The 17,500-nt window shown below is 42.9% G+C and overlaps 1 long non-coding RNA gene across 1 annotated transcript in view; it reads left to right on the top strand.

The window, feature by feature from the left end:
• Window positions 1-17,500, top strand: part of LOC139761237 (uncharacterized) — a 581,791-nt gene that overhangs the window by 106,494 nt on the left and 457,797 nt on the right. The window lies entirely within an intron of this gene.

The following is a 17,500-nucleotide window of genomic DNA, read 5'->3' as shown; positions in this document are numbered from 1 at the left end:
TTTTGCGCAAGCCATCATTGCTTCCCTAAATACATACCATTCCTCCCCCACTCCCCTTACCTTCTTTGTTCTCACCTTTTTCCATTCTGTACTCAGTCTCTCCTGGTACTTCCTCGCCCAAGTCTCCTTCCCAAGCTCACTTACTCTCACCACTCTCTTTACCCCAACATTCTCTCTTCTTTTCTGAAAACCCCCGCAAATCTTCACCTTCGCCTCCACAAGATAATGATCAGAGATCCCTCCAGTTGCACCTCTCAGCACATTAACATCCAAAAGTCTCTCTTTCGTGCGTCTATCAATTAACACGGAATCCAATAACGCTCTCTGGCCATCTCTCCTACTTACATACGTGTAGTTATGTATATATATATATATATTCATATATATATATATATATATATATATATATATATATATATATATATATATATATATATATATATATATATATATATATATATATATATTTTATTTTGCTTTGTCGCTGTCTCTCACGTTAGCGAGGTAGCGCAAGGAAACAGACGAAAGAATGGCCCAACCCACCCACATACACATGTATATACATACACGTCCACACACGCAAATATACATACCTATACATCTCAATGTACACATACACACACAGACATATACATATATACACATGTTCATAATTCATACTGTCTGCCTTTATTTATTCCCATCGCCACCTCGCCACACATGGAATAACAACCCCCTCCCCCCTCATGTGTGCGAGGTAGCGCTAGGAAAAGACACCAAAGGCCCCATTCGCTCACAGTCAGTCTCTACCTGTTATGTAATAATGCACCGAAACCACAGTTCCCTTTCCACATCCAGGCCCCACAGAACTTTCCAGGGTTTACCCCAGACGCTTCACATGCCCTTGACCAATCCATTGACGGCACGTCGACCCCGGCATACCACATCGTTCCAATTCATTCTATTCCTTGCACGTCTGTCACCCTCCTGCATGTTCAGGCCCCGATCACTCAAAATCTTTTTCACTCCATCTTTCCCCCTCCAGTTTGGTCTCCCACTTCTCCTCGCTCCCTCCACCTCCGACACATATATCCTCTTGGTCAATCTTTCCTCACTCATTCTCTCCATGTGACCAAACCAATTCAAAACACACTTTGTGCTCTCTCAACCACACTCTTTTTATTTCCACACATCTCTCTTACCCTTACATTACTTACTCGATCAAACCACCTCACACCACATATTGTCTCAAACATCTCATTTCCAGCACATCCACCCTCCTACGCACAACTCTATCCATAGCCCACGAGTCGCAACCATACAACATTGTTTGAACAACTATTCCTTCAAACATACCCATTTTTGCTTTCCGAGACAATGTTTTCGACTTCCAAACATTCTTCAAAGCTCCCAGAATTTTCGCCTCCTCCCCACCCTATGATTCACTTCCGCTTCCATGGTTCCATCCGCTGCCAGATCCACTCCCAGATATCTAAAACACTTTACTTCCTCTAGTTTTTCTCCATTCAAACTTACCTCCCAATTGGCTTGACCCTCAACCCTACTGTACCTAATAACCTTGCTGTTATTCACATTTACTCTCAACTTTCTTCTTTCACACACTTTACCAAACTCCGTCACCAGCTTCTGCAGTTTTACATGAATCAGCCACCTAGCGCTGTATCATTAGCGAACAACAACTGACTCCCTTCCTAAGCTCTCTCATCCACCACAGACTGCATACCTGCCCCTTTTTCCAAAACTCTTGCATTCACCTCCCTAACAACCCCATCCATAAACAAATTAAACAACCATGGAGACATCACACACCCCTGCAGCAAACCTACATTCACTGAGAACCAATCACTCTCCTCTCTTCTTACACGTACACATGCCTTACATCCTCGATAAAAACTTTTCCCTGTTTCTAACAACTTGCCTCCCACACCATATATTCGTAATACCTTCCACAGAGCATCTCTATCAACTCTATTGTATACCTTCTGCAGATCCATAAATGCTACATACAAATCCATTTGTTTTTCTAAGTATTTCTCACATACATTCTTCAAAGCAAACACCTGATCCACAGATCCTCCACCACTTCTGTAACCACACTGCTCTTCCCCAATTTGATGCTCTGTACATGCCTTCACCCTCTCAATCAATACCCTCCCAACTGAAAGTTGATGGAGAGAGATGGGTGATTATTGGTGCATATGCTCCTGGGCATGAGAAGAAAGATCATGAGAGGCAAGTGTTTTAGGAGCAGCTGAATGAGTGTGTTAGTGGTTTTGATGCACAAGATCGGGTTATAGTGATGGGTGATTTGAATGCAAAGGTGAGTAATGTGGCAGTTGAGGGAATAATTGGTGTACATGGATTGTTAAGTGCTGTAAATGGAAATGGTGTAGAGCTTGTAGATTTATGTGCTGAAAAAGGACTGGTGATTGGGAATATCTGGTTTAAAAAGCGAGATATACATAAGCATACGTATGTAAGTAGGAGAGATGGCCACAGAGCGTTATTGGATTACGTGTTAATTGATAGACGCACGAAGGAGAGACTTTTGGATGTTAATGTGCTGAGAGGTGCAACTGGAGGGATGTCTGATCATTATCTTGTAGAGGCGAAGGTGAAGATTTGTGGGGGTTTTCAGAAAAGAAGAGAGAATGTTGGGGTGAAGAGAGTGGTAAGAGTAAGTGAGCTTGGGAAGGAGACTTGTGTGAGGAAGTACCAGGAGAAACTGAGTACAGAATGGAAAAAGGTTAGAACAAAGGAGGTAAGGGGAGTGGTGGAGGAATGGGATGTATTTAGGGAATCAGTGATGGCTTGCGCAAAAGATGCTTTTGCCATGAGAAGCGTGGGAGGTGGGTTGATTAGAAAAGGTAGTGAGTGGTGGGACGAAGAAGTAAGATTATTAGTGAAAGAGACGAGGGAGGCATATAGGACGATTTTTGCAGGGAAAAAATGCAAATGAGTGGGAGAGGTATAAAAGAAAGAGGCAGGAGGTCAAGAGGAAGGTGCAAGAGGTAAAAGAGGGCAAATGAGAGTTGGGGTGAGAGAGTATCATTAAATTTCATGGAGAATAAAAAGATGTTTTGGAAGGAGGTAAATAAAGTGCCTAAGACAATTGAGCAAATGGGAACTTCAGTGAAGGGGGCTAATGGGAAGGTGATAACAAGTAGTGGTGATGTGATAAGGAGATGGAGTGAGTATTTTGAAGGTTTGTTGAATGTGTTTGATGATAGAGTGGCAGATATAGGGTGTTTTGGTCGAGGTGGTGTGCAAAGTGAGAGGGTTAGTGGAAAATGATTTGTTAAATAGAGAAGAGGTACTAAAAGCTTTACGGAAGATGAAAGCCGGAAAGGCAGCAGGTTTGAATGGTATTGCAGTGGAATTTATTAAAAAAGTGGGTGACTGTATTGTTGACTGGTTGGTAAGGTGTATGTATGATTCCTGGTGAGGTGCCTGAGGATTGACAGAATGCTTGCATAGTGCCATTGTACAAAGGCAAAGGAGCTAAGAGTGAGTGCTCAAATTACAGAGGTATAAGTTTGTTGAGTATTCCTGGTAAATTATATATATATTATATATGTCCCGCAGTGTATCGAGACAGACTTCCCCAGAACATTTTTGAAGGGGAAGCAAATGTTTATAGTTGTGGTACTGGAGTGATAGTTTTCATACATGGTGCTTTGACAAGAAAATAGTAAAATTGGAAAAAATGTAGCTTAGCCATTGAAGCTTATTGATACAGTGGTTATATTGATGAGAACTACTATTGACGTTTGTGTAAATAAATTATACATTTCCTTTTTCCATAGCCAGAGGTTGAACCAGTATGTGACATTCATTTTTTCATTTCATTTCAAGCTAGAAGTTTCAGTTTTCTAAATTTTTTCTTACATTTTTCATATGTATATATATGTATGTGTGTGTGTGTGTGTATATGTGCGTATGTATGTGTATGTGTGTGTATATATATATATTATCCCTGGGGATAGGGGTGAAAGAATAATTACCACGCATTCCACGCGTGTCGTAGAAAGCGACTAGAGGAGACGGGAGCGGGGGGCCAGAAATCCTCCCCTCGTATTTTTTTAACTTTCTAAAATGGGAAACAGAAGAAGGAGTCACGCGGGGAGTGCTCATCCTCCCCGAAGGCTCAGATTGGGGTGCCTAAATGTGTGTGGATGTAACCAAGATGTGAAAAAGGGAGAGATAGGTAGTATGTTTGAGGAAAGGAACCTGGATGTTTTGGCTCTGAGTGAAACGAAGCTCAAGGGTAAAGGGGAAGAGTGGTTTGGGAATGTCTTGGGAGTAAAGTAAGGGTTAGTGAGAGGACAAGAGCAAGGGAAGGAGTAGCAGTACTCCTGAAACAGGAGTTGTGGGAGTATGTGATAGAGTGTGAGAAAGTAAATTCTCGATTAATATGGGTAAAACTGAAAGTTGATGGAGAGAGATGGGTGATTGTTGGTGCATATGCACCTGGGCATGAGAAGAAAGATCATGAGAGGCAAGTGTTTTGGGAGCAGCTGAATGAGTGTGTTAGTGGTTTTGATGCACGAGACCGGGTTATAGTGATGGGTGATTTGAATGCAAAGGTGAGTAATGTGGCAGTTGAGGGAATAATTGGTATACATGGGGTGTTCATTGTTGTAAATGGAAATGGTGAATAGCTTGTAGATTTATGTGCTGAAAAAGGACTGATGATTGGGAATACCTGGTTTAAAAAGCGAGATATACATAAGTATACTTATGTAAGTAGGAGAGATGGCCAGAGGGCGTTATTGGATTACGTGTTAATTGACAGGCGTGCGAAAGAGAGACTTTTGGATGTTATTGTGCTGAGAGGTGCAACTGGAGGGATGTCTGATCATTATCTTGTGGAGGCTAAGGTGAAGATTTGTATGGGTTTTCAGGAAAGAAGAGTGAATGTTGGGGTGAAGAGGGTGGTGAGAGTAAGTGAGCTTGGGAAGGAGACTTGTGTGAGGAAGTACCAGGAGAGACTGAGTACAGAATGGAAAAAGGTGAGAACAATGGAAGTAAGGGGAGTGGGGGAGGAATGGGATGTATTTAGGGAATCAGTGATGGATTGCGCAAAAGATGCTTGTGGCATGAGAAGAGTGGGAGGTGGGTTGATTAGAAAGGGTAGTGAGTGGTGGGATGAAGAAGTAAGAGTATTAGTGAAAGAGAAGAGAGAGGCATTTGGACGATTTTTGCAGGGAAAAAATGCAATTGAGTGGGAGATGTATAAAAGAAAGAGACAGGAGGTCAAGAGAAAGGTGCAAGAGGTGAAAAAAAAGGGGAAATGAGAGTTCGGGTGAGAGATTATCATTAAATTTTAGGGAGAATAAAAAGATGTTCTGGAATGAGGTAAATAAAGTGCGTAAGACAAGGGAGCAAATGGGAACTTCAGTGAAGGGCGCAAATTGGGAGGTGATAACAAGAAGTGGTGATGTGAGAAGGATATGGAGTGAGTATTTTGAAGGTTTGTTGAATGTGTTTGATGATAGAGTGGCAGATATAGGGTGTTTTGGTCGAAGAGGTGTGCGAAGTGAGGGGGTTAGGGAAAATGATTTAGTAAACAGAGAAGAGGTAGTAAAAGCTTTGCGGAAGATGAAAGCCGGCAAGGCAGCAGGTCTGGATGGTATTGCAGTGGAATTTATTAAAAAAGGGGGTGACTGTATTGTTGACTGGTTGGTAAGGTTATTTAATGTATGTATGACTCATGGTGACGTGCCTGAGGATTGGCGGAATGCGTGCATAGTGCGATTGTACAAAGGCAAAGGGGATAAGAGTGAGTGCTCAAATTACAGAGGTATAAGTTTGTTGAGTATTCCTGGTAAATTATATGGGAGGGTATTGATTGAGAGGGTGAAGGCATGTACAGAGCATTAGATTGGGGAAGAGCAGTGTGGTTTCAGAAGTGGTAGAGGATGTGTGGATCAGGTGTTTGCTTTGAAGAATGTATGTGGAAAATACTTAGAAAAGCAAATGGATTTGTACGTGGCATTCATGGATCTGGAGAAGGCATATAATAGAGTTGATAGAGATGCTCTGTGGAAGGTATTAAGAATATGTGGTGTGGGAGGCAAGTTGTTAGAAGCATCGAAAAGTTTTTATCGAGGATGTAAGGCATGTGTACGTGTAGGAAGAGAGGAAAGTGATTGGTTCTCAGTGAATGTAGTTTTGCGGCAGGGGTGTGTGATGTCTCCTTGATTGTTTAATTTGTTTATGGATGGGGTTGTTAGGGAGGTGAACGCAAGAGTTTTGGAAAGAGGGGCAAGTATGAAGTATGTTGGGGATGAGAGAGCTTGGGAAGTGAGTCAGTTGTTGTTCGCTGATGATACAGCGCTGGTGGCTGACTCATGTGAGAAACTGCAGAAGCTGGTGACTGAGTTTGGTAAAGTGTGTGAAAGAAGAAAGTTAAGAGTAAATGTGAATAAGAGCAAGGTTATTAGGTACAGTAGTGTTGAGGGTCAAGTCAATTGGGAGGTGAGTTTGAATGGAGAAAAACTGGAGGAAGTGAAGTGTTTTAGATATCTGGGAGTGGATCTGGCAGCGAATGGAACCATGGAAGCGGAAGTGGATCATAGGGTGGGGAAGGGGGCGAAAATTCTGGAAGCCTTGAAGAATGTGTGGAAGTCGAGAACATTATCTCGGAAAGCAAAAATGGGTATGTTCGAAGGAATAGTGGTTCCAACAATATTGTATGGTTGCGAGGCGTGGGCTATGGATAGAGTTGTGCGCAGGAGGATGGATGTGCTGGAAATAAGATGTTTGAGGACAATGTGTGGTGTGAGGTGGTTTGATCGAGTAAGTAACGTAAGGGTAAGAGAGATGTGTGGAAATAAAAAGAGCGTGGTTGAGAGAGCAGAATAGTGTGTTTTGAAATGGTTTGGGCACATGGAGAGAATGAGTGAGGAAAGATTGACCAAGAGGATATATGTGTCGGAGGTGGAGGGAACGAGGAGAAGAGGGAGACCAAATTGGAGGTGGAAAGATGGAGTGAAAAAGATTTTGTGTGATCGGGGCCTGAACATGCAGAAGGGTGAAAGGAGGGCAAGGAATAGAGTGAATTGGATCGATGTGGTATACCTTGGTTGACGTGCTGTCAGTGGATTGAATCAGGGCATTTGAAGCGTCTGGGGTAAACCATGGAAAGCTGTGTAGGTATGTATATTTGCGTGTGTGGACGTAAGTATATACATGTGTATGGGGGTGGGTTGGGCCATTACTTTCATCTGTTTCCTTGCGCTACCTCGCAAACGCGGGAGACAGCGGCAAAAAAAAAAAAAATATATATATATATATATATATATATATATATATATATATATATATATATATATATATATATATATATATATATATATATATATATATATATATATATTTATTTTTTTTTTTATACTATTCGCCATTTCCCGCATCAGCGAGGTAGCGTTAAGAACAGAGGACTGGGCCTCTGAGGAAACATCCTCATCCAGCCTCCTTCTCTGTTCCTTCCTTTGGAAAAAAAAAAAAAAAAAAAAAAGAGGGGAGGATTTCCAGCCCCCCGCTCCCTTCCATTTTAGTCGCCCTCTACGACACGCAGGGAATACGTGGGAAGTACCTATCCGAGTCAAAATTCACCGTGATATAGGAAGACTGATGACTGAGAAGGGGAAAGCAGGTGCTTCAGGAAGCTTGACATTGACTAAAGGTAGAATGGTAAGGTGGTTAGGTGTGGTGATGGTGGTCTGGTGTGTCTTCCTGGTGTTGGTAGTCTGGTGCCTCTCCCTGGTGTTGGTGGTCTGATGTATCTTCCTGGTATTGGTGGTCTAGTGAGTCTCCTGTTGGTGGTTTGGTGCCAGTGGAGATGAAGCCTCAATGCAGTAGTGATCCCTGGTGTAGCCCAGTGGAGTTTGTAGTGCGTGTGTCTACTGGCTGCAGGACAGTTTCACTGCACTGATAAAGAAAACTGGAGATCATCTAGAGGCAGCACAGCTATCATTGGAGCCTGGGGAAAAGAATAATGGAAAGGGGGCACAAGGTAGGTGGAAGTTGGATGTTAGGGCGAGCTGGTTTCAAGCTGTTAATGGAGATAACCTCAATCTTTCCAAAGCATTCAGTAGTGAACTGTTTGGGGGTAAGGATAAGCACTCTAAAGGGACCATGTCACTGCTGCAAGGGTCAGCAAACTGCATCAACATGGATGAAAACATGGTCATAGAAAGGGAGTCCCAAAGAATACATGAGCCATTTGGAGGGATAGCAAAGTAGAACAGGACAGATATCCACATGTGCATTACAAAGCCTTTTTACAAAGGTAAGGAGGTCCAGTGTATAGCTTTGGACAATCTGGAGAAACAGTTGACATAGGTCTGGAGGTAGCAGTTCACATGATGGAGGAAGAGGTCTGACAATATTTATGTGCACCACATCAAACCTTCAGGAAGGTAGAGAAAATTGGTGGAGCAGGGCCTATGTGGTGGTGGATCTTGAACCACTGGCACTTGAGACAGGAGTGGGCCCAAAACTGGATATCTTCATTGATCCCTGGCCAAACAGTTTGGTGAGTGAGGAGGTGCTGAGTTGGACGAGGAAGTGGAGCACACTGAAGATTTCTCTTCAGAATGGTTTGGGAATAAAAATGAGGGGTTCAGGTCAAGATGCATCACACAAGTTATTACCCTGAGCCAAGGGGCATTGGTGATGCTGAGTCATGATGGCAGACCTAGGATCCTGCTATTTAGCAGCCACAATAAGGAGGTAAGTAGCATGTTTCAGGAAAGAAACCTGGATGTTCTGGCTCTCATTGAATGAAGCTCAAGAGTATATGGTTTGGAAAAGTCTTTAGAGTAAAGTCAGGGGTCGGTGAAAGGACAAGAGATATGGAAGGAGTAGCATTACTCCTGAAGCAGGAGTTGTGGGAGTGTGATAGATTGTAAGAAAGTAAATTCTAGATTGATGTGGGTAAAACTGAAAGTGGATGGAGAGAGATGGGTGATTATTGGTGCTTATGCATCTGGTTATGAGAAGCAAGTGTTTTGGGAGCAGCTGAGTGTGTCAGCTGCTTTGGTGCATGAGACCAGGTATATTTGATGGGTGATTTAAATGTGGTGAACAATGTGGCAGTTCAGGGTATAAATGGTGTACATGGGGTATTTAGTATTGTGAATGGAAATGGTAAGGAGCTTGTGGATCTCTGTGCTGAAAAAAGACGGGATATCTGGTTTAAAAAGAGAGATACACATAAGTATACATTTGTGAGTAGAAGAGTTGGATGACACGTTAATTGATAGGCAAGTATAAGAAAGAATTTTGGATGCTAATGTGCTGAGGGGGCAGCTGGAGGGATGTCTGATCACTATCTTGTTGAAGCGAAGGTGAAGACTTGTAGAGGTTTTCAAAAAAGAAGAGAGATGGTTGGGGGAGAAGAGAGTGGTGAGAGTAAGTGAGCTTGGAAAGGATACTTGTGTGAAGTACCAGGAGAGATTGAGTGTAGAATGGCAAAACGAGAGAGTAAATGAGTAAATGACATGAGGGGAGTGGTTGTAGAATGGGAGGTATTTAGGGAAGCAGTGATGACATATGCAAAAGATGCATGTAACATGAGAAAGGGGGGAGGTAGGCAGATTAGAAAGGGTAGTGAGTGGTGGGATGAAGAAGCAAAGTTGTTAGTGAAAAAGAAAAGAGAGGTGTTATATATTTTTTTTTTTTTTTTATACTTTGTCGCTGTCTCCCGCGTTTGCGAGGTAGCGCAAGGAAACAGACGAAAGAAATGGCCCAACCCCCCCCCCCCCATGCACATGTATATACATATGTCCACACACGCAAATATACACACCTACACAGCTTTCCATGGTTTACCCAAGACGCTTCACATGCCTTGATTCAATCCACTGACAGCACGTCAACCCCGGTATACCACATCGCTCCAATTCACTCTATTCCTTGCCCTCCTTTCACCCTCCTGCATGTTCAGGCCCCGATCACACAAAATCTTTTTCACTCCATCTTTCCACCTCCAATTTGGTCTCCCTCTTCTCCTTGCTCCCTCCACCTCCGACACATATATCCTCTTGGTCAATCTTTCCTCACTCATCCTCTCCATGTGCCCAAACCACTTCAAAACACCCTCTTCTGCTCTATCAACCACGATCTTTTTATTTCCACACATCTCTCTTACCCTTACGTTACTCACTCGATCAAACCACCTCACACCACACATTGTCCTCAAACATCTCATTTCCAGCACATCCATCCTCCTGCGCACAACTCTATCCATAGCCCACGCCTCGCAACCATACAACATTGTTGGAACCACTATTCCTTCAAACATACCCATTTTTGATTTCCGAGATAATGTTCTCGACTTCCACACATTCTTCAAGGCCCCCAGAATTTTCGCCCCCTCCCCCACCCTATGATCCACTTCCGCTTCCATGGTTCCATCCGCTGCCAGATCCACTCCCAGATATCTAAAACACTTCACTTCCTCCAGTTTTTCTCCATTCAAACTCACCTCCCAATTGACTTGATCCTCAACCCTACTGTACTTAATAACCTTGCTCTTATTCACATTTACTCTTAACTTTCTTCTTCCACACACCTTACCAAACTCAGTCACCAGCTTCTGCAGTTTCTCACATGAATAAGCCACCAGCGCTGTATCATCAGCGAACAACAACTGACTCACTTCCCAAGCTCTCTCATCGCCAACAGACTTCATACTTGCCCCTCTTTCCAAAACTCTTGCATTTACCTCCCTAACAACCGCATCCATAAACAAATTAAACAACCATGGAGACATCACACACCCATGCCGCAAACCTACATTCACTGAGAACCAATCACTTTCCTCTCTTCCTACACGTACACATGCCTTACATCCTCGATAAAAACTTTTCACTGCTTCTAACAACTTTCCTCCCACACCATATATTCTTAATACCTTCCACAGAGCATCTCTATCAACTCTATCATATGCCTTCTCCAGATCCATAAATGCTACGTACAAATCAATTTGCTTTTCTAAGTATTTCTCACATACATTCTTCAAAGCAAACACCTGATCCACACATCCTCTACCACTTCTGAAACCACACTGCTCTTCCCCAATCTGATGTTCTGTACATGCCTTCACCCTCTATCCACCCTCTATCTTATATATATTATATATATTTTTTTTATTATACTTTGTCGCTGTCTCCCGCGTTTGCGAGGTAGCGCAAGGAAACAGACGAAAGAAATGGCCCAACCCCCCCCCCCATACACATGTATATACATACGTCCACACACGCAAATATACATACCTACACAGCTTTCCATGGTTTACCCCAGACGCTTCACATGCCTGCTTCAATCCACTGACAGCACGTCAACCCCGGTATACCACATCGCTCCAATTCACTCTATTCCTTGCCCTCCTTTCACCCTCCTGCATGTTCAGGCCCCGATCACACAAAATCTTTTTCACTCCATCTTTCCACCTCCAATTTGGTCTCCCTCTTCTCCTTGTTCCCTCCACCTCCGACACATATATCCTCTTGGTCAATCTTTCCTCACTCATCCTCTCCATGTGCCCAAACCACTTCAAAACACCCTCTTCTGCTCTCTCAACCACGCTCTTTTTATTTCCACACATCTCTCTTACCCTTACGTTACTCACTCGATCAAACCACCTCACACCACACATTGTCCTCAAACATCTCATTTCCAGCACATCCATCCTCCTGCGCACAACTCTATCCATAGCCCACGCCTCGCAACCATACAACATTGTTGGAACCACTATTCCTTCAAACATACCCATTTTTGCTTTCCGAGATAATGTTCTCGACTTCCACACATTCTTCAAGGCCCCCAGAATTTTCGCCCCCTCCCCCACCCTATGATCCACTTCCGCTTCCATGGTTCCATCCGCTGCCAGATCCACTCCCAGATATCTAAAACACTTCACTTCCTCCAGTTTTTCTCCATTCAAACTCACCTCCCAATTGACTTGATCCCTCAACCCTACTGTACCTAATAACCTTGCTCTTATTCACATTTACTCTTAACTTTCTTCTTCCACACACCTTACCAAACTCAGTCACCAGCTTCTGCAGTTTCTCACATGAATAAGCCACCAGCGCTGTATCATCAGCGAACAACAACTGACTCACTTCCCAAGCTCTCTCATCCCCAACAGACTTCATACTTGCCCCTCTTTCCAAAACTCTTGCATTTACCTCCCTAACAACCGCATCCATAAACAAATTAAACAACCATGGAGACATCACACACCCATGCCGCAAACCTACATTCACTGAGAACCAATCACTTTCCTCTCTTCCTACACGTACACATGCCTTACATCCTCGATAAAAACTTTTCACTGCTTCTAACAACTTTCCTCCCACACCATATATTCTTAATACCTTCCACAGAGCATCTCTATCAACTCTATCATATGCCTTCTCCAGATCCATAAATGCTACGTACAAATCAATTTGCTTTTCTAAGTATTTCTCACATACATTCTTCAAAGCAAACACCTGATCCACACATCCTCTACCACTTCTGAAACCACACTGCTCTTCCCCAATCTGATGTTCTGTACATGCCTTCACCCTCTATCCACCCTCTATCTTTATATATATATATATATTTTTTTTTATTATACTTTGTCGCTGTCTCCCGCGTTTGCGAGGTAGCGCAAGGAAACAGACGAAAGAAATGGCCCAACCCCCCCCCCATACACATGTATATACATACGTCCACACACGCAAATATACATACCTACACAGCTTTCCATGGTTTACCCCAGACGCTTCACATGCCCTGCTTCAATCCACTGACAGCACGTCAACCCGGGTATACCACATCGCTCCAATTCACTCTATTCCTTGCCCTCCTTTCACCCTCCTGCATGTTCAGGCCCCGATCACACAAAATCTTTTTCACTACATCTTTCCACCTCCAATTTGGTCTCCCTCTTCTCCTTGTTCCCTCCACCTCCGACACATATATCCTCTTGGTCAATCTTTCCTCACTCATCCTCTCCATGTGCCCAAACCACTTCAAAACACCCTCCTCTGCTCTCTCAACCACGCTCTTTTTATTTCCACACATCTCTCTTACCCTTACGTTACTCACTCGATCAAACCACCTCACACCACACATTGTCCTCAAACATCTCATTTCCAACACATCCATCCTCCTGCGCACAACTCTATCCATAGCCCACGCCTCGCAACCATACAACATTGTTGGAACCACTATTCCTTCAAACATACCCATTTTTGCTTTCCGAGATAATGTTCTCGACTTCCACACATTCTTCAAGGCCCCCAGGATTTTCGCCCCCTCCCCCACCCTATGATCCACTTCCGCTTCCATGGTTCCATCCGCTGCCAGATCCACTCCAAGATATCTGAAACACTTCACTTCCTCCAGTTTTTCTCCATTCAAACTCACCTCCCAATTGACTTGACCCTCAACCCTACTGTACCTAATAACCTTGCTCTTATTCACATTTACTCTTAACTTTCTTCTTCCACACACCTTACCAAACTCAGTCACCAGCTTCTGCAGTTTCTCACATGAATCAGCCACCAGCGCTGTATCATCAGCGAACAACAACTGACTCACTTCCCAAGCTCTCTCATCCCCAACAGACTTCATACTTGCCCCTCTTTCCAAAACTCTTGCATTCACCTCCCTAACAACCCCATTCATAAACAAATTAAACAACCATGGAGACATCACACACCCCTGCTGCAAACCTACATTCACTGAGAACCAATCACTTTCCTCTCTTCCTACACGTACACATGCCTTACATCCTTGATAAAAACTTTTCAATGCTTCTAACAACTTGCCTCCCACACCATATATTCTTAATACCTTCCACAGAGCATCTCTATCAACTCTATCATATGCCTTCTCCAGATCCATAAATGCTACATACAAATCCATTTGCTTTTCTAAGTATTTCTCACATACATTCTTCAAAGCAAACACCTGATCCACACATCCTCTACCACTTCTGAAACCACACTGCTCTTCCCCAATCTGATGCTCTGTACATGCCTTCACCCTCTCAATCAATACCCTCCCATATAATTTACCAGGAATACTCAACAAACTTATACCTCTGTAATTTGAGCACTCACTCTTATCCCCTTTGCCTTTGTACAATGGCACTATGCACGCATTCCGCCAATCTTCAGGCACCTCACCATGAGTCATACATACATTAAATAACCTTACCAACCAGTCAACAATACAGTCACCCCCTTTTTTAACAAATTCTACTGCAATACCATCCAAACCTGCTGCCTTGCCGGCTTTCATCTTCCGCAAAGCTTTCACTACCTCTTCTCTGTTTATCAAATCATTTTCCCTAACCCTCTCACTTTGCACACCACCTCGACCAAAACACCCTATATCTGCCACTCTATCATCAAACACATTCAACAAACCTTCAAAATACTCACTCCATCTCCTTCTCACATCACCACTACTTGTTATCACCTCCCCACTTGCGCCCTTCACCGAAGTTCCCATTTGCTCCCTTGTCTTACGCACTTTATTTACCTCCTTCCAGAACATCTTTTTATTCTCCCAAAAATTCAATGATACTCTCTCGCCCCAACTCTCATTTGCCCTTTTTTTCACCTCTTGCACCTTTCTCTTGACCTCCTGTCTCTTTCTTTTATACATCTCCCACTCAATTTCATTTTTTCCCTGCAAAAATCGTCCAAATGCCTCTCTCTTCTCTTTCACTAATACTCTTACTTCTTCATCCCACCACTCACTACCCTTTCTAATCAACCCAACTCCCACTCTTCTCATGCCACAAGCATCTTTTGCGCAATCCATCACTGATTCCCTAAATACATCCCATTCCTCCCCCACTCCCCTTACTTCCATTGTTCTCACCTTTTTCAATTCTGTACTCAGTCTCTCCTGGTACTTCCTCACACAGGTCTCCTTCTCAAGCTCACTTACTCTCACCACCCTCTTCACCCCAACATTCACTCTTCTTTTCTGAAAACCCATACAAATCTTCACCTTAGCCTCCACAAGATAATGATCAGACATCACTCCAGTTGCACCTCTCAGCACATTAACATCCAAAAGTCTCTCTTTCGCACGCCTGTCAATTAACACGTAATCCAATAACGCTCTCTGGCCATCTCTCCTACTTACATAAGTATACTTATGTATATCTCGCTTTTTAAACCAGGTATTCCCAATCATCAGTCCTTTTTCAGCACATAAATCTACAAGCTCTTCACCATTTCCATTTAGAACACTGAACATCCCATGTATACCAATTATTCCCTCAACTGCCACATTACTCACCTTTGCATTCAAATCACCCATCACTATGACCCGGTCTCGTGCATCAAAACCACTAACACACTCATTCAGCTGCTCCCAAAACACTTGCCTCTCTTGATCTTTCTTCTCATGCCCAGGTGCATATGCACCAATAATCACCCACCTCTCTCCATCAACTTTCAGTTTTACCCATATTAATCGAGAATTTACTTTCTTACACTCTATCACATACTCCCACAACTCCTGTTTCAGGAGTATTGCTACTCCTTCCCTTGCTCTTGTCCTGTCAGTAACCCCTGACTTTACTCCCCAGAGATTCCCAAACCACTCTTCCCCTTTACCCTTGAGCTTCGTTTCACTCAGAGCCAAAACATCCAGGTTCCTTTCCTCAAACATACTACCTATCTCTCCTTTTTTCACATCTTGGTTACATCCACACACATTTAGGCACCCCACTCTGAGCCTTCGAGGAGGATGAGCACTCCCCGCGTGACTCCTTCTTCTGTTTCCCATTTTAGAAAGTTAATACAAGGAGGGGAGGATTTCTGGCCCCCCGCTCCCGTCCCCTCTAGTCGCTTTCTACGACACGCGAGGAATACGTGGGAAGTATTCTTTCACCCCTATCCCCAGGGATAATATACATATATATATATACATACACACACACACACACACACACACACACACGCACATATACACACACACACACATATACATATGAGAAATGTAAGAAACAATTTAGAAAACTGAAACTTCTAGCTTGAAATGAATGAAAAAAAAGAATGTCACATAATGGTTCAACCTCTGGCTATGGAAAAAAGGAAATGTATAATTTATTTACACAAACGTCAATATGTATATATATATGTATATATATATATATATATATATATATATATATATATATATATATATATATATATATATATATATATATATATATATATATATATATATATATATATTAATTTGTTTATGGATGGGGTTGTTAGGGAGGTGAATGCAAGAGTTTTGGAAAGAGGGGCAAGTATGAAGTCATTTGGGGAATAGAGAGCTTGGGAAGTGAGTCAGTTGTTGTTCGCTGATGATACAGCGGTGGTGGCTGATTCATGTGAGAAATTGAAGCTGGTGACTGAGTTTGGTAAAGTGTGTGAAAGAAGAAAGTTAAGAGTAAATGTGAATAAGAGCAAGGTTATTAGGTACAGTAGGGTTGAGGGTCAAGTCAATTGGGAGGTAAGTTTGAATGGAGAAAAACTGGAGGAAGTGAAGTGTTTTAGATATCTGTGAGTGGATCTGGCAGTGGATGTAACCATGGAAGCGGAAGTGGATCATAGGGTGGGGGAGGGGGCGAAAATTCTGGGAGCCTTGAAGAATGTGTGGAAGTCGAGAACATTATCTCGGAAAACAAAAATGGGTATGTTTGAAGGAATAGTGGTTCCAACAATGTTCTATGGTTGCGAGGCGTGGGCTATGGATAGAGTTGTGCGCAGGAGGATGGATGTCCTGGAAATGAGATGTTTGAGGACAATGTGTGGTGTGATGTTGTTTGATCGAGTAAGTAACGTAAGGGTAAGAGAGATGTGTGGAAATAAAAAGAGCGTGGTTGAGAGAGCAGAAGATTGTGTTTTCAAATGGTTTGGTCACATGGAGAGAATGAGTGAGGAAAGATTGACCAAGAGGATATATGTGTCGGAGGTGGAGGGAACGAGGAGAAGTGGGAGACCAAATTGGAGGTGGAAAGATGGAGTGAAAAAGATTTTGTTTGATCGCGGCCTGAACATGCAGAAGGGTGAAAGAAGGGCAAGGAATAGAGTGAATTGGATCGATGTGGTATACCTTGGTTGACGTGCTGTCAGTGGATTGAATCAGGGCATTTGAAGCGTCTGGGGTAAACTATGGAAAGCTGTGTAGGTATGTATATTTGCGTGTGTGGACGTATGTATATACTTGTTTATGTGGGTGGGTTGGGCCATTTCTTTCGTCTGTTTCCTTGCGCTACCTCGCAAACGCGGGAGACAGCGACAAAAAAAGAAAAAAAATATATATATATATATATATACTTTTTTTTTCATACTATTCGCCATTTCCCGTGATAGCGAGGTAGCGTTAAGAGCAGAGGACTGGGCCTTTGAGGGAATATCCTCACCTGGCCCCCTTTTCTGTTCCTTCTTTTTGAAAATTAAAAAAAAAAATGAGA

This window comes from Panulirus ornatus, chromosome 39 (assembly GCF_036320965.1).
Source record: "Panulirus ornatus isolate Po-2019 chromosome 39, ASM3632096v1, whole genome shotgun sequence".
In the NCBI taxonomy this organism is placed as follows: Eukaryota; Metazoa; Arthropoda; class Malacostraca; order Decapoda; family Palinuridae; genus Panulirus; species Panulirus ornatus.
The sequence above is the reverse complement of the archived record's forward strand: the minus strand, read 5'-3'. Positions and strand labels throughout refer to the sequence as shown.